Genomic DNA, 26,789 nt, shown 5'->3' on the forward strand with positions numbered 1-26,789 from the left:
AAAAAAAAAAAAAAAAAAACGGACAAAAAATAGAAAAATCTTGTGCCTATCTTCTAAGTATAAGCTGTGAATCAGTTTCCCCCGAGTTTGTTGCTCTCATGTGCATGTTCAGAATTGACTGTTTCTTTCCTTTATTTGTTTATCTCTTATTCTTTCTTCTTTTCTTCCATCAGATAACACTGTATAGTTCAGGTTGGCTGGAACTCACAATTTTTCTGTTTTAACCCCTGAATTTCTGGTGTAATAGTCATAATCTGCAATATCTAACTTCCTTACATGTTATTGGAAAGACAATTGGTAAGAAGGAAGATATTCTCCATTAACATAATCCAGAATCCCACTTCTCTGACTTGTATTCTTTTAATATTAACATACACTACTTCTACTCGTCTATCACTAATAACTCTTCTGTTTAACTCCTGCAGATGCGTAAGGTATTTCAGAAATCTGTTTCAGCTTATTTACATCATATGGCCTAGTATTGTGATCAAATAGAAGACTGTGTGGTAGTAACTCTTTTCACATCTTACTAATCTATGAAGTACTTGCAAGATTCTCTTATTTACCAGTTTCATTAGGAGAATAGCTTCATTATTTACTCCCTGGGCTTAAGCATCTCATAAAGATACTCTTGCTATACCATTAGCTAAATTGGAAAATAGCTTATGTGGAAATTTGTCAAAGTTTTTGGTTTCATACATCAGTTACTTCGAATCCCATTTGATTTCAGTAGTTTATTTGACAACTAATACTTATTGCGTATGCAGTAGATACCACACAGTGTTCTCAGTATATGATCTTATTTAGTTCTCCAACAATCGTGTAAGTCACCATCATTCCTGTTTACAGATATGAATTTGTTTAGGAACATCATGGGTACCAACCACCATTTTCCTAATGCCTCTAATTTTATTTTTTTTCAACTTGGAAAAACTATGCATTATCTTTCTCAATAAGTCTTTAAAATGCAACACTAATTGACCTGTTATTCAAACTGTTTTCATAAAAATAAGACAAGTTTTCGTTTGGAAAAGGGAATTTTAAAAAGCAAGAGACTTTGGTAGCTGTCACCCAAAAAGTTAGAAACACTGAAGCTACAAGCAGGGATAGACAAGAATATTGTGGGACAAAAATAATACTGTATTACCCACAGATCCTCAGGGTTTGTATTAATGTTTCAATAAAACAGGCAGCTTTTATTTCTTTTCTCGTTTCAGATGTTTCTGACTCAATTGAGTTTCTTCATACATCTCATTTCTTTCTTTCTTTTCTTGTTTTGGATTGCCTTTGTCTTGTTTCTATCATTCAGTTTGAAGCATCCCCTTGGATCTCATGCACTCTTAAACTACATTTTAACGAAAAGTTTGCTTTATCCCCTTCTTCTGACATTGTCTCTTTATAAATGACTTTATTTTTCCATTCTTCTCTCTGCATCTGCCGAGCCAGTTCTGATTTGTCTTTCTTGATTCTGTTTTTAATTACAAGCTTCCCTTTGTGGTGCCTTTGTCTTTGTTTATGCTCATAGTTTCCCCCTGTCTCTTCCTGAGTTACTTTCCTTCTTTCTTTTTTTCTTTCTATAATAGACTGGCAGTTGATTTAACGGCTCAAGTATTTATGATTTCTCCCACAGGGCACTCCCCCTTCCCTCCTTCCTGAAGCTCTTCCTCCAGTGCTCAATTTGGCATCACGCTAAGTCAAAAGACATAGATCCCACCGCCTTTCCATGATGTCATTTCCTGCTTTTAGAAGCTCATGAAATCATCAATGTGACTTTTTGACTATAACTCTTCTCTTTAGTTGAGATTAAAAAATGACAACTATAGCCAGAACCTGCCTGCATAAATCACAGCAACTGAATACCTGGAACAGTGGTATATCAGTGTTAGGATTGTTGTGGCGAGTGAGAGCTTTTACTGATGTAAGCCAGGCATCTCTGTGTTCAGAGGTGCCAGGAAAATAGTCCTGTCACTTATTGGTGTGAGAGATGAGCAAGTTCCTTTTTCTTCATTGTAAATTATTAAAAACAAAGATTGCTATTGAGAAATATGGTTATTTGAGAAATATATTGAGAAATATGAGACTCAGGTCTTAGTGCCTTCCTTGGAAGATAAATTTTCAGAATAACTTGCATTGGTTTGGTTCTTATTTTCCCAAAGATCTTGAAATTAGTCAGGCAGGTACTGTTCATAATCAGAAGCAAAAAGAACTGAAGATATACATCTATAACTACACCCAACTTATAGTTAATGTACTCAGGCATATAAGAAACATCAATTACCCAACTGTGTTAGTCAACTTCCCATTATGGTGATTAAAATACCTGAGATACAGCTTATAAGGATGAAAGGCTTACTTTGGCTCAGGGTTGTAGAGATTCTAATGTATGTACAGTTGACCTTATTGCTGTGGACTGCTTGCCTAGTGTAATCAAAAAAGGAGAGAGGAAGGCTGAGGTTCCATTAACCCTGAGGGGCTATGCCTTAGTCACGTGACATTCCCCATATGGCTATATACATCTTAAAGGTTCTACCACATTCCTAAGTGCCAGGGGACAGTGGCCAAATCCTCACACATAGCCTTTTAAGAAACATATCAGACCTAAACTACAGAATGGAGCTAATTGCAACGGCATCAGACGGGGGCCTTTACTGTGCGTCTGCTGACCTCTGGGTGCTCTCAATGCCCATCTTCTTGCTGATATGTCTACTCTTCTTTTTCCTCCTATTCAGGGTTTCTATTTTCTCTCCATTGGAATAGTTGACAGTTTTCATTAGGATGATGTGAGATAAGTGAGGAAGAAAGTGGTCACTATTTCCATGTGTTCCAATGAAGTTCACCATGGGTCAACCTCATCAAATAATAACACAATGACACAGAGAGCCATGTCTGAAGCATTCATAAACTCTTGACACAAAGACAGGGAGGATAAGGTAGAGATGATGGTGACTGCTACTCTAGTGCACAGTGAAGACTAAGAAGCCCACACAGAAAGGAGGCTGAGAGCCAACCATTGGACTGGGCATGGGGTCCCCAGTGGAGGAGTTAGAAAAAGGACTGAAGGAGCTTAAGGGGTTTACAACCCCATAGGAAGAACAACAATAGCAACCAACCAGCCACCCCAGAGCTCTCAGGGACTAAAGCACCAACCAAAGAGTACACATAGAGGGATCCATGACTCCAGCCACATCTGTAGCACAGGATGGCCTTGTTGGGCATCAATAGGAGAAGAGGCCCTTGGTCCTGTGAAGACTCGATTCCCCAGTTTAGGAGAATGCCAGGGTGGGGAGGTGGGAGTGGATAGCTAAGTGGTGGAGCACCCTCATAGAAGCAGGGGGCTGGGATAGGGGGTTTCCAGAAAGGGGATAACACTTGAAATGTACATAAATAAAACAACCAATAAAAAAAAGGAAAGGAGGCAGAGAAATGGGTCACATTTTCACCTCCTTTGCTGAAGGCTACCAGCTGTAAGGATGATCGTCTTTATGTTTTGGAGTGTTTAGGAGTCAAACTACTTCTATGTAAAAGGAACAAAGCCAAACATCCTCCAAAAGCATATTTTCTGGTCTGAACATCTCACAGCCCTTCCAACATGTCTTTATTGTGTTCAATCTTCTGTTAGCATCCTTATTTACTTTCTGAAAGCCTCAGGGGAGCTGAGACCCTGTGCTTTCATAAAATACTACATTCTATTTCCCGTTTGCTTGTGCTACTCTTTTGTTCTTGCCCCAGTTGAAACAAAGTATAGTCCATAGAGTATTACATAGCAAATCTTCCTTGGGAAACTGTGAGTCTTCCTCAGCAGTCACTGGAGTTTAGGTCATTTGCGCTGCTGGCCTTTGACAGGATGCATGTGAGACCGATGAGTGTTGGAAGTGGCTGGGCATGGAGAAACAAACAACCCAGGGAATACTATCAAAGACCAGTAAATACCCTAAATAAGTAGTTAGATAGACAGACAGACAGACAGACAGACAGACAGACAGACAGATAGATAGATAGATAGATAGATAGATAGAGATAAAATGAAGAAGTCCATTGCACTGGTTAAGAGGAGGGGCCAAAGAGCTGGCAGAGTCTGTGATCAACATTCTTGGTCCAGCCTAAGCTGATGAAAACTGTCAATGCACTATGTAATTCTAAAACTATCTGAAAAAAAAAAACAGATTTGTTGTGAACATGAATCCTATCCTGTTTTTCTACCAGCCATCACCTTTCAGAGTTGATCCTGGTATTCAGAGATGCCAAATGAAGTTCACTACTACCTGAAGCAAAGAGCCATTGCCTTGAATGGCTAAGAACAATTTATCTTGAGAAATCTTACTTTCCCTACACTAAATACCCCAGGAAATGGCTAAGTGAATTGTGTTTTCCATAGCCAGTAATACTGTCCTGGTGATGTTGTTCCAAAAAAATCCCACAAATGAAGAAAAAGTATATTGTGAATGCTATTACGAGTACACTGGACTTTAAGCAATGAAGACATTTTATTCATATAAATTAAAGCAGAATGGCAGTGGGCTGCTTTTAATTCACATTGCCCATGAAATCGCAGGACTGCGTTCATCTCAATTTTTCATGCTCATTGTCTCCATTTTAAAATGGTCAGCTTCAATTGCCTGTTATTGGCTCAAGTTGTTCAATTTGTGACCAACAATTAAACAAGTGAACTTACATGCCATTGTTTAGCATGTGGTCTAAAAATGTCATTTAGAAAAGCCAGCTGTCTTTAGAGAATATCTAAGTTTATTCCTAAACTTTCAGATGGGGCTGTCTTTGATAATAGAGAATGTTGTGCTTAGGGATTGGAAAAGATTATTTAGAGGTATGAGAAAAACTAAAATTGAAAGAACCCAATACCACAAAGTCACCTAAATTATGGTGTGAATGTATATTTGTCATTTGCAGTATCAGCTTGTCAGTCAGAGGAAGACAACTAATGCATCAGCATATGCTGATGTCATGACATTAGAACCCCACACTGATCACTCCTAAACTTTCTCCTAAACCCCACACATTTGAGAATGGCTAAAAAAGTATGTCAGAAATATTTAACTTTTTGAGTTGAAAGCCTTTGTTTCCAACCACTAACTCCTCAAGTAAAATTGAAGCTTTATGCAAGAATCTCTCAGCTTTGCAATGAGTGCAATTTAATAGTATTCTATTCCAAACACCTCAGAACAGGTGACTGTCCAGGAATGCCATCAGCAGTGATTTTTGTGTCCCCCAGATCTGGATTATGGACATATGCTTTCTGTTTTTCCCTTGGATCATACATGTCAACAACATTATTGACAGCTACTTGTAGTTGACTTTAAGCAGGATTTACATGGGATTTTTTTTTGTAGAAAAGGTTATCACCGCCATAAGTCTGGATTAACAAGAATTTAATTTTCAAAATAGTTCCTAGAGAAAACCAATTTTACTCCTTTACAAAGAACATACAAAGTAGTGTTGAATGTACACATAAGAGAAAACAAGTAAAGAATGCCAGTAGTCAGTAGGCTTATGCTAAGAACCCCATGGGCCTTTACATTAAGGGGACTTGCCAGTTCTGAAAAGGAAGGGCAAGCTAACAGACTACTCATCCTTTTAGCCTTATTTTTAAAATATTGAAATGGTTCTGAAAGTCAGATATTTTATTCTTAACAGCCCAAGACATTTTCAACAAGGAAATGATTTTCAATTTTCTATTGAATAGGAGTCACAGGAGTGGCATTTAAATTATGTAAAATTATGGATTAGTAGAATGCAAATTAAAGAGGAATTATAGGAAAATAGAAACAGACTATACAAACTTAGTTTTAGAGGTACTTCCAAACCTCAAGATCTGGAACAAGTTCTGGTTGCCCAGTGACCTGTGAGGGTGGGCGGGGCTGTCTGTTGAGTCTGGAAGGGTTCAAACATCTAAGTGTCCAAGAGGCTATTTCTCACAGGATGCCATATTTAGCTTTAGGAGTTGTGTCAGTTAGTGTTTTTTTTTTATTTTAACTTGGTACAAGTGAGGGTCCTACAAAAGAGGGAACCCAGCTAGATTGAGGGAATACCTCCATCAAATTGGCCTCTAGGCACATCTTTGGGGGAATTTTCTTGATTAGTGATTGATAGGAAAGGTCTAGTCCACTGTGAGTGGTGCCAACTCTGGGCAGGTGGGCCTGAGTAATATATAAAAGCAAGCTAGTAAGCAATATTACTCTATGATCTCTGCTTCAGTCCCTGCCCTGGGTGTGTAAACTCAATAAACACCCTCCTCTGAGGTTTATTTTGTTTGTTTTCTATCAGACAAAAAAAGAGAATGGATGACAAATGAACACAGGCTTAGACGTCACTGTGAGCGTGAGAGTAAACAGTGCTGACGTTGCCCCACAAGAACCTTTCGGGACTAAACACGATCAAAGTTATTTTCATAAATAATTATTAGACACCACTTCAATCATTTATTCTTTTTTCTTATGCATATAAGTAGGGGTTTCTAGAGGCTACATGGTATGGTATGCAACGTTGAAGTAGACATGAGAATCAGATGTAGAAATCTAGCAGGTGTCCATTAAACTAAACATCAAAGAGGAAATGTAAAGCAATCTGCTCTTCTTGGTTAGCTTATTTCAGTCTATCCGATATAAGTTTTTAATTTAGTATCAATAGATCCAACAAAAACATGTCTTTGGGTACCTTAAATATTTTGAAGAATGCAGAAATGACCCTTAGATTAACTACATTGAAACCTACCGACATAGCAGAACTAAAATAAATTATCTGAGTAGTACCTTTGTGCTGAGCTCTCACACCTTCCAAACATTTCCATGACATCGAGTCCTCTTTCTTTCATCCTGTTTGAGTGAAGCCTGCTGCTGCTTCCCTATGTCTGCCCAACTGGAGGCACTTTAGCTAAGTGCACATCACTCTGTGCTTTTATGCAAACATGCTCACATTTAGTTATAAACGGGGGGCAACACTTATTACACTCACGTTTGCCTCTTCCTCCCCACCCTGTTCAGGCTACTTTCAACAGAAGTCATCTTCCACTGAGATATCAATGCATGCAAACACACTTTAGATCCCTACACCCTTTTATGATGATCATCATGGAGCACCTGTCCTGAAGCTCTACTTCCAAACTCCACATCTCTGCTCTAATTCATTTGCATGGTACTATGTTTGCATGAAATGTGCACTTCTATGAATGAACCTGGAATCTTACCTGTATCGATGCTATTTAGAGAACAGAAGAAACATGTATTTACATGAGGGGCAGAAGAACCAAACATCTCAGTCTGTTCCCTCATCGGCAAAGAATACCTCTCTGTTAGGAAGAAAGGTGGATGCTCTAAGTCTAAAACATATTTCCTGTGTCTTTAGCTAGTGTCTAGTATAGTAAGAGCCACAAGAGGGGGAAGGTTGGACCGGAGCATGTGTGTGGTGGCTTGAATGAGAATGCCATCGATAGATCAGTTGATTTGAATACTTATCCCCCAGATGATGGAACTCTTTGGGGAGGATTAACAGGTATGGTGTTGGAGAAGTTTTGTCACTGGGGGCGGGTATGGGCTTGAGTCTTCAAATCCCTTTACCATTTCCAGTAAGTGCTTTCTGCTTTGTGCTGTGGTTCAAAATGTAAGCTCTCAGCTACCGCTTGCCTGATGCCATGCTCTCTGCCATGATACCCATGGGCTCTAATCCTTTGAAATTCTGAGCCTCGATTAAAGTCTTTCTTCTATAAGCTGCCTAGATATGGTGTCTTATCACAGCATTAGCAAAGTAACTGATATGCTGTGCAAACACGAGAACCTCATATTGGCCCCTCAGCACTAATATGACAGCCAGGCAACGTGGTGCACATCTCGAATCCCAGTGAATCTGGGAAAAGAAAGGAGGCTCTTAGGGCTCTAGCCAAATTAGTGAGCTCCCTCTTTCACAAGAGATACCATCTCAAAAATAAAGTGAGGTCTCCACTCAGTCCAAAACTTCCTCATTTATCCAGTTCCTAGTACCCACAGGTAAAGTGTCTCCAAGTTCTGAATATCTCAGCCTAATCTTTACCTGCATAGCTCCTTGTGTCCCACAGGTAAGTGGTCAGTGGAACCTGAGTCCTGAGCCCACACTTCTTCATTCCCCTTATCTCCCAGATCTGACAGGTAAGAAGCCCCACATCCACACTTTGATTCATATAACTAGCCCAAGATGCACAAGTCCCAGTGCAAAAATAAAAACCACATAAACATCCAAGACTTCACGCCTTCCTCAAAAATCACAAACCCCAGAATAATGGACCCACAGACCCAGAGAAGCTAGGTAATAAGGAAGGCCCAAGGAGAGATGTATGAATCTCTCTGTGTAGAGAAAATAGAATAGACAGGGGGTGTAGATAGGGGAGTGATACAGTATATATGGGGGATAGGAACAAGAAGGATCTGATGGAGGGAGGACAGAGGGAAAGAGTACTGGGAGAGACAACTGAAATCAGGGATGGGGGCATCTCTGAGAGGAGTTAGAAACCTATTGCAATGGAAACTCCCAGAAATCTAAGGATAACCCTAAAAGACTCCTAGTAGTGGAAGACCCAGAGTCAGAACTGACCATCTCCTGTAATCAAGCAAGACTTCCAATGGAGGGATTGTGACATCAACCCACACACAAAATGTTTGACCTACAATGTGTCCTGCCTACAAGATGTACTGGGCGAAAAGGTAGTGCAGAAATTGTGGGAACAGCCAATGAATGACTGGTCCACCTTGAGACTCATGCCACTAGAGGGAGCCTAGCCCTGACCCTGCCTAGAGAGCCAGGAACCAGAGGTTAGATAACCCAGAGATCTAGGATAGAACCAAATATGAGTGAGAAAAACCAAAACCAAAACCAAAAACAAGACAACAACAACAACAAATCCCTAATGATATTTATTCTTCTATACTCATACTTGTAGATTGGAGCCTAGCCCAGTTGTTATGAGAGAGGCTTTATCCGGCAACTGATGGAAATAGATGCAAAGACTCGCAGCCAAATGTTAGGTGGAGTTTGAAGAATTCACCAGAACAGGGGGAAGGATAGTAGGAGCCAGAGGTATTTAAGAACACGAAAGAAAACCCACAGAATCAACTAACCTGGGCCCATAAGGGCTCATAGAAACTGAAACACTAGTGAGCATGCATGGGACTGACCTAGGCTCCCTCCACATACGTTACAGTTGTGTAGCTTAGCCTTCTTGTGGGACTCCAATAAGTGGAACCAGTGGCTGTGTCTGATTCTGTTGCCAGCCTTTGGGACCTTTTTCTCCTACTGGGTTGCCTTGTGTAGCGCTTATAGGAAAGGAGGTACCTAGTCTTACTGCAACTTGATATGCCACGGCTGGTTAATATCCATGGGAAGCTTGCCCTTTCCTGAAGAGAAACTGAGGAAGGGTTGGGGTGGAAGAAAGGGACTGGGCAACAGAAGGGAGGGGAAATTGCAATTGTGCTGTAAAAATAAGTGTTGAGAGCAACCTTGTGTTAACTTCTCTCAGCCATAACTGCTTACTGGCACAAAGTCTTGGCCTCGATGGGAAAGTACTAGCCCAGATGAGAACAAAGAGCTATAAATCTTGCTGTTAGATATCTAGCAACCCATTTGTTATGAGAACACCTGCTATAGATCTTGTGGTCAGGTGCCTAGCAATCCATTTTGTTATGAGAACAAACAGCTATGGATCTTGTGGCTAGGTGCCTAGCAACCTATTCTGTTCTGTTCTTTCTGCTGATTTTTTTTTTTACTCATCCAACATCCTGGTCTTGAGAACACCTGTATTCCCCAGAGACAAAGCTATACTACTCCCTCCTCACCCTCTATCCTGCTTCTATGAGTATATAACCTGTGTGGGAACAATAAAAATTTGTCAGCTTGATCAGACTTCTTGACTTGCTGTGCATTCTTTGCATCTCTTGTCCCCCCATTCCCTTCCAGGTGGCCCCCCAGTCCCTGTTGACTGTCTCATGGGTTGGAAAAAATAAGTAGATAGATATAGAAAGAAAGGAAGAAAGAGAGAAAGAAAGGAGGAAAGAAAGAAATAAGAAAGACAGAGAGAGAGAGAGAGAGAGAGAGAGAGAGAGAGAGAGAGAGAACAGCCTTGAAGAGCATCCTAGAAGAAATTGTGGTCAGACTGTAAAAATGAATGAATGAATGAATGAATGAATGAATGAATGAATGAATGAGTGAATGAAGAATAAAAGAAGAAGAACCTTGAAGAACTTCCAAAGAATTCAGGAAAATGATCATGACTGTCAGTTGGCTAACAACTCAAAAAAGACATGAATATATTTCAACAGAACAAAAGCAAAATAGAACAAAAGCAAAAGATGAGTGGAACAAAGAAGTCAAAACATAATCTGTAAACAGAAGCCAATAAAGTCTTAGAATTACTGAAGAAAAGCTAAACTGAAGTGATATTTGGAAATTAAAAACTCAGTAAGCCAATTATGAACCTCAGTGGAAAGCTTCACCAATAGAATGGCTTATGTGGAATAGAAATTTCAGGAAGACAGGGAGGGGAATTGGTTCACTCAGCAAAGGTCAACGATAAATTGATAAACTACATGACCAGAACGTGAGAAAGCTGTAGGACAACAGAAAAAGACATAACCCTCAGAATATGGGAATAGAAGAAGACATACCAAGATATAGAATATATTTTCAGTAAAGTCATAGAAGAAACATTTCCATTAAGAACGAGATAGCCATTTAAGCATGAAAAGCCTAGAGAGTGCTGAATAGGCAGGACCCAGAAAAGAAACTCCTCATGACATTATTATTAGAACATTAAAACATAGCAGAGAAACCTGCAAAAGAGAATGGTCAAGTACTTATAAAGTCAGTTTTATGAGATAATCACTCAATATTCAATAGAAAGTTTTAAAGCCTGAAGGGCTGGAAAGATATATTCTAGCTTCTCAAAGACCACAGCTGTCAACCCAGATTATTATTCCCAGTTAAACTATCCATTAAAACTGATGGAAAAATACAAGCTTCTCTTGATAAAAACAGATACAAGAAATTTATGACCTCCCCAAGCCAGAGCATATGGGAAAGAAGGCTTCTATCTGAGGAGGTCACAGGGAATCAGAGAACCAGTACCTGGACAGTTGTTCAAAAGAAGTTTAAGGAAATCAGAAAATCAACAAAATAACAGGAATTATGACTTACCTTTCAATAACCATAAGTATTAATTGTCTCAGTATGTCATTAATTCTGACGTAAAATAATTCAGATTTGCAGATTGAATATGAAAACAGGATTTTTTCTTTTCTTTTTTTCTTTTTTTCAAGAAAGGGATTCTCTGTGTAGCCCTGATTGTAGCCCTGTGAGTTCCTGTTTTGGAACTCACTCTGTAGACCAGGCTGGCCTCAAACTCAGAAGTTCACCTGCCTCTGCCTCCCAGGTGCTGGGATTAAAGGCATGTGCCAGCACTGCCTGGCCTTTTTTAAAAAAATATTTATTTATTATTAGACATAAGTACTCTGTAACTGTCTTCAGACGCACCAGAAGAGGGTGTCAGATCTCATTATGTGAACCACCATGTGGTTGCTGGGATTTAAACTCAGGACCTTCAGAAGGCAGTCAGTGCTCTGAACCACTGAGCCATCTGGCCAGCAGGATTTTTTTTTACTGCCTCCAAGAAGTGCACCTTGTCTTCAGTGACAGATAAAAAGCAAAAATAGATGTAAACAGATTATTCCAAGCACATGGATCTAGGAAAACAGCAGGTGTAGTTATTCTTGTTCTGACAAGATAGTTGTCCTAGTCAGGGTTTCTATTCCTGCACAAAACATCATGACCAAGAAGCAAGTTGGGGAGGAAAGGGTTTAATCAGCTTACACTTCCACATTGCTGTTCATCACCAAAGGAAGTCAAGACTGGAACTCAAGCAGGTCAGGAAGCAGGAGCTGATGCAGAGGCCATGGAGGGATGTTTCTTACTGGCTTGCTTCCCCTGGCTTGCTCAGCTTTCTTTCTTATAGAACCCAAGACTACCAGCCCAGGAATGGTACCATCCAAAATGGGCCCTCCTTCCTTGATCACTAATTGAGAAAAATGCCTTACAGCTGGATCTCATGGAGTTATTTCCTCAAAGGAGGTTCCTTTCTCTGTGATAACTCCAGCCTGTGTCAAGTTGACACACAGAACCAGCAAGTACAATAGTCTTCAAAGCAAAACTAGTCAAAAGAGATGAGGAGGGTACTCTGTATTCATCAAAGGCAAACTACAAGGAAAGAATATTACAATTCTAAATAACATATACACACCAGTATATATGCACCAGTATACAGCAGTACCCAACTTTAAAAATATACTACTAGATATAAAACGAAAGATTAATAACAACATGAAAATAGGGGTGATATCTATACTCCATTCTCACAAATAGACAGATCATCTAAACAAAAAACTAAACAGAAATACTGTAATAAAATGACATCATAAACCAAGTGTACCAAATAGACATTTACAGAACATTCAACCAAACAATCTAAAGCATGTACATTCTTCTCAGTAACCAATGTAACATTTTCCAAAACTGACCATATATTAGAACACAAAGAAACACTCAACAAATACTTGAAAATTGAAATACTAACCTTTATTCTTTGTGACTACAATAGAATAAATATCAACTAGATATCAACAGGGATAAAAAGGTTAAAAGTACATAAATCCAAGGAAACTAGTAACACGTTGTCAAATGATAACTGGGTCACTGAAGAAATCAAAGTAGACTTTTGAAAATTTATAGATTTGAATGAAATTATGGCAAGCCAAAACTAATGACATTAGTCCTATGAGGAAAACTTTGAGTGCTAAAGGCCTACATCAAGAAATTTGAGAGATCTTAAGTGAATAATTTAATGATATACTTCTTTGGTTTTGGGAACAACCCAAATTCCCAAAAATAATTGATGGGAAGAGATAACTAATTTCATGACTGAAATTAATAGAAACAAACAAAACACAAAGAGTCAATCATATGAAGAGCTGATTCATGAAAAAATAAATGATTGGCAAACCCTTGATGAATTTAACAAAAATAAAGAGAGAAAAAATCAGATAATCAAAATTAGAAATGAAAATGGAGACAATGGATGCCAGGGAAATCCAGAAAATCATAAGGAAATACTTTTAAAACCTATATACCTTGGAAATGAAAAAAATGTAAAAGAAATGGATTCATTTCTAGATGCACACAACATACTAAAATTAAACCAAGATGATGTAAGTAATTGAAAAGAACTTATAACCAGCAGCACAGTTAAAGCAGTGGTAAAATGCCTCCCAACTAATAAAAGTGCAGGAATAGAAGAATCTACTGCAGAGTTCTACCAGAACTTTGAAGATGTATTAATATCAATAAAATTCAAATTGCTACATGAAGGAAGACTTCCAGACACTTTTCCTGAAGCTGTTATCATCCTGATTCCAAAGCCAGATAAAGACAAAAAGAAAGAAACTTATAGGCCAATCCTTGCAAACCCTTGAGATGAACATTATAAAGTTTTTTATTCTCTGCACCTTTGCCTGTTGTGTATGTTTGTGGTCATTATCACCTACTTCAGACAAAACTTTCTCTGATGGGGGTCTAGATCTGTGGGTATAATTATGAGTCATTAGGAGTTAGTTTAGCATTATATCCATTTAGCAGAATAGCAGCAGTAGGTTCCAGGATTTATGATCTGTCTTACCATAAGATTCTCAGCTCTATAATGAGATCAAGTATGGGTTTCATCTTATGGAACACCCTTTAAACACAACAAGAAAGTAATGACTGCTTATTCTTACAATGTTCATGCCACTGTTGCACCAATGTGCCCTTCTTCCCAGGCCAGACATTACTCTAGCTCACCACTGTTGCACCAATAGGCCCTTCTTCCCAGGCCAGACATTACTCTAGCTCACAGGTTTCACGGGTGGACTTACTTTTCTTCTCCATTAGTCTGAGCAGCACTTTCCAGCACTACAAAAACTAAACAGTAGAGTAAAACTTCCAAGTCAAGACCTGCTTGACTTCTCCATGTTCTGTGACTCAAGCATGTGCTGTCTTCAGAAACAGGGTGTTAACATCAAGTTCTGGAGAGTGTGTAGTAGAGGCATGGCTGCACTGTTATAAAATAACTTTTAAAATTCTATTTATGTATGTATATAAAAATATTTTAAGAAGCTTTTACAGCAATGGGTTTCCATGTGACTTTTGAAACGTTGTTGGTGTTATTTACATATACATCCCATCCTCAAAAGACTCTGAGATCACTAGGAAAAGAGAGAAAAGAAAGAGTGTAGGATCCAGGGGTAGTGGGTGACCACCTTGGAAATTTGAATACATTTCTATGTAATTTAAATGAATTTATATCAAACAATGAGATTAAAGCAGTAATATCTCCCAACTAGTAAAAACCCAGGAGTAAATAGATTTTGGACCCAGCAGGTCAGCTGCATAAAAGAACTCACAGCACTTGTGACAGTGGGCACTAAGACTTGTGCAAGCTCAAATTAGACCAAATCCCAGCATGATAAAGATAGTTGGGCATGCCAGGCTGGTCCCTACTTATGCAGTAGTGGAATGGCTGTTATTGGTTAACTGAATACTTTCTGATGAGATTTGAGGCCTGCTCCACAGGAGGAAATTTCATGTCTGATGCTTTAATCCTAATCAAAATCCTGGTGAGGTCATAAGCCATAGGGTAGAATCTAGCTTTGATATGTTCCTAAATGGTCCTGCTGCCAAATTGCCATCTAATATTTATGTTTATAGCTACAGACCTGGGCAGCTTTAAATCTTTTCATAATGAACAACAGTGGAGGAATATGTAACTGAGACTAGGAAAGCACTGAGACTAGGAAATGAGGGTTCAGCCCTGAAGAGGTCATCTATGTTAACTTCTTCCCCACTGGGGATCAAGGAGTGTCTGGAAAAGCAGGTGGGAAGAGTACAAGAAGCCAAGGATGCAAAGGAGTGTGGTAAAGTGATGTCTTCCGGGTATGGCACAAGCATGGCTGCAGTAATCATGAACTCACAGCAGCTGTGGTTACTGACGTAGGACCTATACAAAATCAAGCTGGCCAAACGTCTAGCCTAGATTGGTAAGATGCTTTCTGCCTTTATTCCTCAGTAAGGAGCCATTGACTAGCTGCTAGGGAGAAGAGAATCATTCTGTTTTGAATGGCCATTGGTAGATTCCTTCAGTGGAAGACTGCACACCTATACACCTATGACAGTACTAACTGGACTTTGTGGGTTATCCAAATCAAACAAAACAGCAATAAAAGCAAACTCACAAAGTTAGAAAGTGGTCATTTTGTAAGCAATAAGAGGATATTGGGCTGGAGAAATGGCTCAGTGATTAAGAGAACTTGTTATTCTTCCAAAGAACCTAAGTTCAGTTCCCAGCACCCACATATCTCACAACCATGTATAACTTAAATTCTAGGGATTCAATGCCCTCTTCTGAACTCTGAAGGCACCAGGTGTCCATGTAGTGCACATACACACATGCAAGTAAAAAATTCATTCTTATAAAATAAAATTTTAAAAAGGAGGCTATGGAAAGAGAAATGGGAGTAATATGATGATATTTTGTTGTATACAAGTATGAAATTGTCAAAAATAAAGAAAAAATTAAAACTAAAAAAGGTAGAAAGTAACAGAGAATGATGATATTGACATCTGATTTCTATGTGCACATATATGGGCAGTCCCCCCCTACACACACACACACACACACACGTAATATACTACTCACATTCAAGAACCATAAAGCAATTAAGAGGTACATTTTTTTTCATATTTAAGTCAACAATTGTACAACAACAAGGAAATACTTCACTGGACATATTGAACAGCAATCAAGTTGAATATAGAGGACATTTCTGTGCAAACAATAAACTTATAAACGGATGCCAAATCTTAGTATGTGTGGCAATAGGATCTGGAAGAATCATGCATGAAGACAATTACACTATGGATTGCTCCTTCTCCAGACCTTCTCCAGACAGCTGGCTCTCCAAACCCTCTCGGAATTTATCACAGCATGGTTGTACTGCCCTGAAATGCAAAGCAATTCAGAAACAGACCTGACAAAGATTTTATTTTGAATATTTAGTAATTAAGAACCTCCAAGAGCCACGGAGCTTCCCAGGTGGTCTCGGTAACATATGAGCTGTTTTTGTAGGCAACGTCAAGGCAGCTGGAGGGCTTGGCCAAAGAGGCAAACACTACTGACTGAAAATGTGAGCCTCAGCGCAATGGCATGCTGCTGCTCGGACTGCTGGTCAAGGCGAGGAAGCAGAGATAGATGTTTACAGCACTCTCCTACCATATACATAAGGCTAAGAACTGTAACCCCAAAGTGAAAAAGAGAGATCCTGATAGTCCTGATAACAGAGGCAAAGTAAAGTAGATGCCTTCTTTAAAACAAAAACAAAAACAAAACACTTTTTTTTTGTGCATTTTCCTCCAAAGTAATTCTATGCTTTTTTTCCCCAAAAGAGTTATACATGACTTGAGATTCCAGGGTAGTATTTAGGGTGGGAAAAGCCCAGACAACTGAAGCCTAAAAGACCACATTGTTGCAATTATCTCCCTTTAGAATCCCTCCGGTGGTGGAAGGCTGGGGGTAGGGAAAGCAGAGCCAAAGTGCATGCTGGGTGTCTATGGGAGACAGTTGGCAGTTGAGTGGTGCAAATGTGCTGATTTTCAAAAGGTAGCACAGAGCACTGACAACAGTGCCTTCCAGTCTATGGTCTTATTTCTTACAAATGTTGTTGCTTACCTTTGGTGCAATGCTGCCTAGGTCTATCAAAAATAATTTTCAGACTGCAAGTAGTTTTCTCCCAGTTAGCTTTGGAGCCATATCACATATATTTATTTATGTAAAAGGTAACATGGAGAAAATGGTAAAAACGACAGAGCCCTGACCTCATCTCCTGAGAAGAATTATTCAGTGTGCCTGAATCAAAATTTATCTCTAGCTCTCTGTCTCTCTCTCTTAATCTCTCTCTCTTTCTCCCTCTTTCTCTCTTTCTCTCTTTCTCTCTTTCTCTCTTTCTCTCTTTTCATTTCAGTACAGGGAAAAACAGATGGGGTTTTCAGAATATAAAACGTATTCAATCTTCTTTGTTAAGCTTGACTAGAATTGGTTAAGTATTAAAGAATTTATCAACAGAGGAAAATAGCACAGAACATGTGTTGTTTCTTAATTAAAATCTCCCCCAAAATATTAATAAACACCAAATGTGTAAGTCTAGATGAAGTCAGGCACTAGAATAAATTCACAAGTACAATTCAATGTGAAGCCACAGAGAGTTTCTGTGTGCTCACACACACATGTTGACTTGTTAGAACCTCAAGTGTGCCAGACAATGGCTATCATGGTGGTATGTACAGATGTCTGCTTCCAAATGTCGGTCTTATCTTGTTGTGAAGCATGGAGTGAAATCCAATGGCCATGTAGCTTTGTTCTCTAAGATCAAGACCTTTGTCATGATTCTTTAGGGAGTAAACTTAACAAAGACTGAACTGGTCCCAGGGTCTTGGTGTTGAGTATAAGGGAGGCAAAAGAAAAAGAAACTTCCTGAAATGTCAGAAAACAAGGCTCAAAAATGAAGTCTGCCAGCCAATCTTAGAGATAAGGCTAAGAAAAAACATATGAAAGATTTGTACTAGTTATAAAAGGAGGGTAGGCCAAAGGTCAGTAAGCAAGAAGACAATATGTCAAGAGAAACTAGTACAATGTAGGGGAAAAATATAATTGAAATATAATTGTGTACCTCTTTTGTACTTCCCTGACAGTGGTTCCCAATCTTCCTAATGCTATGACCCTTTAACACAGTTCTTCATGTTGTGATGACCATGCCCCAATATAAAATTATTTTGTTGCTACTTCATAACTGTAATTTTGCTGTTCTGAATCATAATGTAAATATTTTATATGTAAGATATCTTATATGTGACCATTGTGAAAGGGTCATTCAGCCCCTAAGGGAGTCCAAGCCTACAATTTAGAATTGCTGTTCTATAAAAAAAAAATGGGAGTATTTATTTATTAGGGAGAGGCATATGCATGTAAAGGTATGTGTGTGGCAGTCGGAAGACAATTTCTAGGTGTGGGTTATCTCCATCTTATTTTTGAGACAGGGTCTTTCTTTTTGAAGCACTATTTGCTTCAGGCTTGCTGAGTCATAAGTTTCCAGGCAGTCTGTCTCTGCCTCCCATCTTGTTGTAGGAGTACTGAGATTACAGATGCCCACCCCCACATCTGGCCTTTTTACATGCACAAGGAGTTTGAACTCAGGTCATCAGGCTTGTTCCCTAAGTATCTTGCGCTGAACCGGATGCTATGTTATATATACAACCCACAGAAATTCACTTCTCAAAGGAAGATCTGGAGGCTGGGAAATCCAAGTTCAAGGTGCTGACACTTGGTGAGGGTCTTCCTGCTATATCCTCACATGGTGGATGGAAGGATGAAAATGGAGTGGCCTGCCTTCCAAGCATCTTTTTACAAGGAAGTAATCCATTGTGAGGATGGAGCCGTCTGGGCCTCATCATTCACCAGAAGGTCCTTCTTCCTACCATTGTCACACTGAAGATGCATGGCGATTATAGTGGATCTTCAATTATATATGGATCTACAATCCAGCCATAGCAACTATGCTGAGTGCTTAGAAGTATGCTAAAGGAGGCATGAAGGATGTGGGGAGACAGCGAGAGGACAGCTGTGACATTTTTGTGTTTGTAGTGCTGTAGCCAAATCTAGGGTTTTGTGTGTGCTAGGCAAGCTCTCTCCCACTAATCTGCTCATCACCATTTTAAAGTCCCAAATAAATGGTGATAAAATATTACCCAAATAACTAACCATCTTAATTTTCCCCTTCTTTCTTCATGCAATACTCAATACCCAAATGCACCCTAACAAACCAACTCTCTTTTGGATGCTGAAGTCATTTACAAGCACTGTGGATGACTCTGGAAGGCGTATTAGAGGAAGGGAAACCATTGTAATGCATGTCTTTAGAAAGCAAACTTCCATGGACTTCACATCTTATTCCTCCAGGAATCTCACTCCTCAGCCTCTTCCACTTCACCTGCTTCTCTCTCCTTACTCCCCTGGTTCTCTCCCACTATCATTTCTTCTGCTCATCTTGGCTTCTTCCCTGGCCTATCTCTTTAGTAGCAATTTGGCCTTTTCCTTCTCTTCACCAGTCACCTCTCCTTCGGGCAAAAACAAGCTTCCATAATCTAAATATGACAGACTATGCCTTCTTTTTAGAGGGTAAAGGGGTCATAGTTGGGTGACTTGAAGCAAACCTATCCTAGTTAAAGGTAGCATAAGGAATACAAGTACCATTCTAGCTTAACAACTCAGCACAGTGCAGAGGGCCACTTATGTCCCTGTGTGATCAATTGACTGACAGACAAGCTCTGGCTTACTGCTGCTGCCCAGCCTTAAAACACAATGTAGCACATCCATCACCAGTCCCTTCAAAGATCTGAACTCTATGCCTAGCTCCTGTAGGGTTGATATCCTGTTTATATCTTCAAGTTAAAAGATTACAAATGAAGCCACCTTAAGTTGGAAATGATTGGAAAAATTAATTTTAGGTATAAGCAGTCTCCAACTTAAGGCTGACATTGCTCTGCCTATTGGCTGAGTCTGCAGAAGCAGCAAAAGACAAAACAAAACAAAACAAAACAAACAAAAACCTGTAGCACATGACCAGAAATTTTTTGGTGGGTTTCTCTCTATGGAATCCTGACAAATGGAGCTCAACTATGCAATGTAAGATGGACCAATACGTGTGTGTGGTTAGTGAAGAATGCTTCATCACGTGTTCTTTCATGTGCTTGCCTTAGCAGAAACATTCCTGCATGAGTCTGCCATAGCCTTTCACCTGTGTCCCCTTCAGCAAAATGTTCCTTCATGTGTTTGGCCCAGCAAAACACCTTCCATCACAACCGACTTTCCAAAGGACCCTGAAGTTTTCACTTCACTGAGTTCTTTGCTCAGAATGATATAAATTTGAGTCAAGCTTTCTCTATTTAGATGCTAGAACAGAGTGGAAAGAAAGTTGGTCCCAGCTGGGGTTTTGTGACTTGGAGTCTGAGCTTAGCCATTGAATTGATTGATGGATTCTTTGAGCATCTTGACAGTGTGGGCCTGGACAGCAGGCGCTTTCAGGACAGCTGGCGCTTATGTAGTGTATTAGAGACTAGAGAGTGCTTTCTACACTTAAAATATATTAAATCCTCACAGATGCTGTGGGCTGTTGGGGTGCCCATGTGGCAGACGATGATATTCAAAGGTGTTAGGTGTTGGTCTGAGGTCATATGCTTAGGTAGTAGCCAAGGCCATATCAAAACATTTCTTGAAGTGATGAAATTTTAATGCATGGAATTTGATATTACACATTTCAAGAGCTATTTCTTTATCTACACAAAAAGACAATCAAATAAATCCTGTGTCCAGGAGACTTGATGTCTTGGTAACAAGTAGATAACTATGCTGTATCTGAATTTTCTAAAACTTCATTCCTATCTATGAAATGAGTTGGCATGGAACTCAACTTTTTTTTAAATTCAATTTTCTCCCCTTTAAGCTTTGTGTGTGTGTGTGTGTGTGTGTGTGTGTGTGCGCGCGCGCGCATGTGTGTGTGCATGTGCATGTGTGTTTCCTGAAGAAGCCAGAAAAGGATCCCCTCCCCTGGATATGAAGCCATCAAACAAGAATGTCTGGAACCAAACTCGGATTCTCTGTAAGAGCAGTGTGTAGTCTTAACCACTGAGCAATCCTTCCTCCTTTCTTATTCTTTTTTGTAAATTAACCTTGTGTGGGTACAAATCCCATCGAGTCACCATCCTGCCCTAGCAGTTTTCACGACAGTCACTTAATGAGGCTGGTTAGAAAGCAAATGACCAGGATCCTGTCCCCAGATATGCAATACTGTTTGTCTTGTCTTGGGAGTCCAGGTAAGTCTGACGCTAATGGTCCTAGGCCCACATATTTAAAAAGCCAGCCTTGCTCAAAGCCTTGTAGATCCGTAGCAAATAAAGGTTCTTGAAATGGTCAAAGGACGACATCATTTTCTGAAAGTGCTTTCAAGTTTTTGTCTCCGCCTTTCTATCCGTTGTTGGCCATGAGAAGACGCTGAAAATGCTGAGTTCCACTTAAAGCCTTCCTTCCTGCAAGGAGGCCATAAGAGACAAGCATTTCATGTTCTGGGGATACACACTACACAGAGTAACAAAAGCATTCTGGGTTCAGAGGAATTTATAGGTAGATCTTTGGGAGAGAAGCCCTAGTAAGTAACAACAAAAGAGGCACAGAAAGGAGAAGGCTGACCAGCATGGGCACGTCTTACTGCAGTCAGCCCAAACTGAACTGAATCTGGGGAAACTTAAGATGAGGACTCCTTAACTCATCTAAGGATTATAATGGAATTGGTCTGGGTGCAACCTAAGTACCAGGGATATTTTGAAATCTTCCAGATGATTCTAACATACAGCCCAAGTTGAAAATGAGCAAGAAAGATTTAAGGCCATATGGAGATGAAACTGTAGTTATTAGACTGATTGTACACTGAGCCCCAATGAGATCCCAGACCCTCCTTTCTGGTGTGTGTGCCAACACTCCTGAAGACACACTCGGGAAGCCTGACTCTCATCTAAAGATAAGACTTTCACATGAACAGCACTTGCTCTTCATGTTGGTTTCTGATGGCATGGCACTGATATGAAATCAACCAATCCAGATAGATACCAGAGAATTGGCCACCAGCACTCTGGTGTCTGACATATACATAGAAGTGTACGCTTTATTGAGATCTGAGTCTGCAGGGGCCTTCTACCCTACAGCTGGAGCTGTTAATGACATGTGGATGGTTTGATTACAGTGCGGACTGCCCTCTTTTGTCTTTGTGCTGAGGAATTGGCTTTGTGAGTTTGTTTCCATGATTTCCATGTACGTAAAATTGCAGCCATAATGGTGCATTTCTATTAAATTAGTGGATTACGGCTGTGTATTCTGGCAAGGCTTCCAGCCTGGGTCCTGACACGGTTGAAGTCTTGCTGTTTGACACTGACCTATAAAATGTGTTATAATGATCTAAAATAATAATAAAAAAACTGGCCACAAAGGCACTTTTGAAATGACGTTAAATGTGAAGTGGCTTTGGCAGTTGTAGCCCAATCAAATCTAGCATTCCATCTCTCCCTCATTTTCAAAAGAGTCTTACAAGTAAACGTCTTAATATTGATGTGAGAGAAGACAGGAGATGGTAATCCATAGCAAAACCAGTCTGCAGAAAGAACCAGGAGCTTCCTCATCTATAGTTTAGTTTATACCTTTATAGCCCCATGGGCGTATATAGGCTGTGCTTCCACCAATGTGGCACAATTATATAAAGATGCCTAGGATGTCAGTTACTACTCAACATAACACAGCAACTAATTCACATGTTCTGGGAAGTCATTTGATGGTCAAAATCAATACCATCAGCATTCTCCCAGAAAGCAAGCTTATATCCTCTAAATTTATTAAGAAGGAAGGAAGGAAGGGAAGAAAGAAAGAAAGAAAGAAAGAAAGAAAGAAAGAAAGAAAGAAAGAACAAAAGAAAGAAAGAAAAAGAAAGGTACTGAAATGAATGTGCTAACCACCCCATCTTACCAACCAGATCTCAGGCTACTTGAGGTCACGAATCAGGAGAAGATGCCTATTATAAGTCCTAAAACCTTTCTCTAGTGTACTCCCTACAAAGAGTCCTCCCCTCCTATGTGAGAAGCTGTTGGAACAGTGCTGAACTTCCAGCTTCAGAACCAGGGGAAGCTAGGTTAGGCTCGCAGCTCTGTTTTATACTAGGTAAGCTACTTAGCAGCTCCAAGAATCCATTAGTTAACCCATAAGAGCAGAAAGAACCAGAACCACACCTTCATGGTGACAGGGTACAGACAACAAGCATGACACACCTGGTCAAGAGCACAGTGCGCAATGGCACCTCCACAATGTACACTGGACAGTGGGCCATAGTATTGTAGAGTTTCCTTAGATCTGGCATCTAGTAGTTGTTGGATATAAGGGACAAGGACAGTAAATGCTCATTACTTTACTTAGTTGCTCCTCCTCTTCCTCCTCTTCTTCTTCCTCCCCTTCCTCTTCTTCCTTTTCCTCCTCCTCTTCTTTCTCCTCCTCTTCCTCTTCCTCCTCTTCTCTTTCTCTTCTTCATCTTCCTCCCCTTCTTTCTCTTCCTCTTCTTCCTTTTCCTCCTCCTCCTCTTCTTCCCCCATCCTTCCACTTCCTCCTCTCCTTGTCTTCTTTCTTTCTGCTATTGTTTTCATTACCAGGATTCTTTTTGATGTTAATTTGTTGCTTTAAACAGAAATATTAATATTATTTTTTGCTATTGTAGACTTTTCTCTATTTTACTAGTTACCAAATCTTTTGTTCATTATTCATTAAAAATAACAGAAAAAAGAAAAAACCAAAGAGGTACCAAGAATTGAAAAGGAACAAAAATGGGAGGGAGGAGAAGAAATGAGAAGGTGAAAGCAAAGATGAGGAGAAGGGAGCAGAGGAGAAACTGGGAGACTATGTTAAGTTTTACAACACACGTTTGAATTTTTGCAGTTTCTCAAGAGTATGCTAGAATCTCAAGCTGGGAGGTGGGGTGGTACAACCATGGTCTGCATGTCCTACCATCTTACATTTAATACATTGTCAACAGATATTTATGGAAATAAATGAGTAAATCATCTCTGCTCTGCTTGCTCCTTACACAAATTAAATATTTATTTGTTTTATGTGTATGGGTGTTTTCCTGCATTTGTATGTGTGTGCACCATGTGTGTGCCTGCTGTCCTCAAAGGCCAGAAGAGAGTGCCATATGCTCTAGAACTGGAATTACAAACATTGTGAGTCACTGGATGGGTGCTGAGAACCAAACCTTGGTCCCCTGCCAGAGTGACAAGCGCTCTTAACTGCTGAGCCATCACTCCATCCCTGGCCTCTATAATAATTGAATTAATTATTATGTTCTGAATTACTCAACCCTTGAAGAAGCCATTAATGTTTATTCAAAAAATAAAATGCTGGCTTCAGGCATGTGTGGAATATTTAACCCTTTGCTAAGGATCTATTTTTTTTCACTGTGCTAGCTACAAATTCCATTATTAGTAGGATACAAGACACACTACAATCACACTATTGACTTCTTAGATTTGGGGCCCTTCCCTTATCTGGGAATTCTTCCATTGCATGAGTCTTTATTGTAGGCCAGATGATTGGCATGTGGTCCTAGGGGCTGGATATGTGGAACAGGAGGAGCAGAGACAGTGCACATAATGCTCTGGGATCAGAGTTCTTCCATCCAATCTCTGGTCCCTAAAGAGACTTCAGGGTCAAGGGCCATTGATACAACAGTTGTCAATTTTTATTACTGTGGCACCAGGAGAATTTTGCCTGAATTTCCACCTTCTTTCCTTAGATCTCAGACCATTTCTTTTTTTCTAATTTAATTTTATATTTTTACTTATTCTCTTTACATCTCACTCATTACCCCCCTTCCAGATTACCCATACCACAATCCTTCTACCATCCCCCTACCCTTCTCCTCTAAGTGGGTGGGGGCCCCTGGGTATATCCCCAACCCTGGCACTTCAAGTCTCTGTGAGTATAGGCACTTCCTCTTCCACTGAGGCCAGACAAGGCAAGCCCAGATAGAAGAACATATCCCGAGTACAGGCAGTAGCTTTTGGGATAGCCCTCACTTCAGTTATTTGGAACTCTCAAGAAGACCAAGCTAAACATCTGCTATGTATATACAGGGAGGCCTAGGTCCAGCCCATGTATGTTCTTTGGTTAGTGTTTCAGACTTTGAGAGACCCAAGGGACCAGGTTAGTTGACTCTCTTGGTCTTCCTGTGGGGTCCCTATCCCCTTCAGGGTCTGTAATCCTTCCTCCTATTCTTGTATAAGAGTCCCCAAGTCCCATCCACTGTTTGGCTGTGGGTGTCTGTATCTACCAGAGTCAGCTGCTGGGTAGAGCCTCCGAGAGGACAAGCTCCTGTCAGAAAGCATAACAGAGTATTAGGGATTGGTGCTTGCCCATGAGATGGGTCTTAAGGTGGGCTGGTTATTAATTGGCCAATCCTTCAGTCTCTGCTCCATCCCTTGTGCTTGCATTTTTTTTAATAGACAGGAGAAAATTTGGGTTAAAAGTTTTGTGAGTGGGTTGGTGTCTCTACTGCTCCACTGGGTTTCCTGTCAGACCATTTCTTATACCTGATTCTCCAGACTTTGACTCTGTAATCTACAGAAAAGTCCTTCCTGTTAATACAAGTTTAGCTTCTATTATTTTCAACCAAAACTCTGGGTAACCACAGTGAGAGTAAATGGAATATTACAAAGGTAATATGACAGCATCCTATAAACCCATAAGTCATTACACTCTCATTTATTAACACTGGGGAGGGTTATCTGACTCGTGGATCCCACAAATAGTGTTGGCTGAGGGAAAACCACCAAACAATATATTTTTGTTCCTTTTTATATTTTACAACCCACCCACTCCCTAGCATACAATGGACACTAAATAAATATTTTTATTGCACGAATAAAGAAAATGCAATAGTTGAAATTAAGAGCTCCAGCTATGAGTTTGGTGCCAGGTAAGGTAAGCTGAGGGGTGGTAGACTAGAAGAGAGATAAGTAGAAAATTCTCCAGGCTGCAGAAGTGGCAAAGAAATATCAGGTTGTGGTTTAAGTTCCCATGAAACATACAATCTAGTGAAGAAGAGGCGAATGACATCCAAGAAACAATGTGAGAACAATAAAAGCCAGAATTATATATAAATAAGGGGTAACTGGGAGAAAGTGAAGGGAGAATGTACATACTGTGTATATTTGACATTCTTCTTTTGGTATTTGCCTGTCAAATTATCCTTTACTTGCCAAGAATAAAGATGTGGGCAAGAAATAGTCCAGAACAGAGCATACACATTCTCATTATATTGGTTTTGAATGATGTCAGCTGAAGCATTCTCTGGCTGTGATCTGTGTATTGACACAGTTGCAATGTTATGTTTGTCTGGGAACAAATGAAGATCTAGTTCACAAGCTGTTATTGTGTTCTCGAATTACAGAAGATGAGAAACAAAAAGCCAGGTCAGTGACATTGATGACACCATTCAACCCCTGATGACATCACCAAGGGCCCTCTGAGTGTCAGCTAGGGGTTGTCAAATTAACATAGTATCAAAGTATCTTGTAACAAAGTAACAAGAAAATCAAAGGATATTTTTTATTACCTCTTTGGAGAGAAAGAAGTTAAGTGGCAATCAAAACCAGAAACGTGAAAAGGATATGATTAGGCAGAAATACAACCACTGGTACCTTGAAGAAAGGCGGTGAGAATTCCTGAGAAAACCTTGGTGGGGGAGAGACTGGAAAAGAACTACTTTGGTAGTCCGTTCCTCTCTAATGTATTTCAGAAATAATCTGCAAGAGGTCAGAGGGCATGAAGGCCTCCTTAGATTGGCTTCCAGTGTGGAAAGCATTGTGAGAGAAGTTGGAAATTTAATTTTGAGGGGTGGGGAGAATTAACATTACTAGCATAGTACAGATCAGCAGTTCTCAGAGTAGTGTACCCTCACCTCCTTACGGAATTTAGATTCTAGATGCCTGTATTGCATTCATGTCTTTCTCTACCTGCTATCTGCCTAGGACAGCACTGGCTGCTCTGTGAGGTCTCCCTCTCTCCCTCCCTCCTTCCCTCCCTCCCTCCCTCC

Source organism: Mastomys coucha, unplaced genomic scaffold (assembly GCF_008632895.1).
Source record: "Mastomys coucha isolate ucsf_1 unplaced genomic scaffold, UCSF_Mcou_1 pScaffold16, whole genome shotgun sequence".
Taxonomy (NCBI): Eukaryota; Metazoa; Chordata; class Mammalia; order Rodentia; family Muridae; genus Mastomys; species Mastomys coucha.